The sequence below is a fragment of the Orycteropus afer genome, unplaced genomic scaffold, assembly GCF_000298275.1.
Source record: "Orycteropus afer afer isolate SDZICR_OR568_19922 unplaced genomic scaffold, OryAfe1.0 scaffold00028, whole genome shotgun sequence".
Classification (NCBI taxonomy): Eukaryota; Metazoa; Chordata; class Mammalia; order Tubulidentata; family Orycteropodidae; genus Orycteropus; species Orycteropus afer.
In genome coordinates this window covers 17,055,261-17,056,537 of record NW_006921615.1, presented here as the reverse complement: position 1 = coordinate 17,056,537, position 1,277 = coordinate 17,055,261, and the positions used below count along the sequence as shown (strand labels likewise).

Below are 1,277 nucleotides of genomic sequence, written 5' to 3'. Positions count from 1 at the left end.
TTTTTGGTGTAGCAGTTAACATGACTTGCATTGACTAAGTAACTGAATGAATGAATTGAATTGACTCTGCATCATTTACCTGTATTTTAGTTGCATCATCTACTTCAAAATAAAAATGAAATTATGCTCCCATTATCAATTCTTTCTTTTTTGTTTGGTTGTTATTTTGACAGCAGTGAGTTTGGTTTTCTTTTTTTGAATTGTTATTTCATAATCATAAATTTAACTCTGCAATCCAGCTAGAGGGAAAAAAGGAAAATATCAAACCCAAAGAACTACAGTGAGAGTACAATGATTATGATATTGCAAGTATAATGTGGATAGAAGGGGGATCTCCTAAGCTACAGAAGGAATGGTCTGGTGGTTAAGATAAAACATGAAATATAGATCAAATTTATTAGGGTTGTCCACAGTCAGTAATGGTGATATTCTTGCTGGTTTTGCTATTCTTGGACCAACATGTCCCATAGATTCCACAATGTCATGCCTTATTTCACCTTGTCAAAGATCACAAGCCTGTTATTCAATCATTCTGTTTCAGCAATGCAGATACCAAACCAAACCAAACACTGCCATCAAGTCGAATCCAACTCATAGCGACGTCTCCTTGGGTTTCTGAAGCAGTATCACTATGGAAGTAGATTGCCCAACTTTCCTTCTGAGGAGTGGCTGGTGAGTTTAAACTGCCACCTTCTGGTTAGCAGTCACATGCCTTAGGCACGATGCCACCAAGGTTCCCAGCAATGCAGATAAAAACCTGGAAACCATTTGTATGGGGTCTAGCATTCAACATGGACAAGATGGCAGAAACCACATGCTTCAGGAAGAAGTTCACATCATCAAATTTCTACTCATAGATGAATTTACCACTAAGGTCATTATGGTGAGTGAAGTCACCACACTGGCACATAAACCCAGGAATAATCGAATCCTTTCTCCCCAGTGCCCAGAACACAGAAGTTTTCTGCTTTCTGGAAATTTATCCACAAACAGCTCTAAAAAGACACAGCCCAGGGGCTTGCTGTGGACATGGATGTTGAAGTACATGGTGGGGTTTACCATGACTGAGTGAAACAGGACTGGATGGTTCAGTGAATCTGGGTGGCAGTGTCTGCAATGTGACCTGTCAATTATTTCTTGAGTAGTCCTGTTCTGTACTGAGGATTAGGGGTTCATCTAGTATTGGTGAAGTGTTGTTTATTTATTGCTTCCAAGGATGTCAGAGTTGAGTAGGAAAACCAAATGGATAAACAAACATGTAAAATAAATATATCTGT

General features: G+C 38.9%; 1 pseudogene; it reads right to left on the bottom strand.

Annotated features, from left to right (window-relative positions):
* Positions 1–336: 336 nt before the first annotated feature.
* LOC122149509 lies at positions 337–1,062 on the bottom strand (annotated as a pseudogene).
* Between the last annotated feature and the right edge of the window lie 215 nt (positions 1,063–1,277).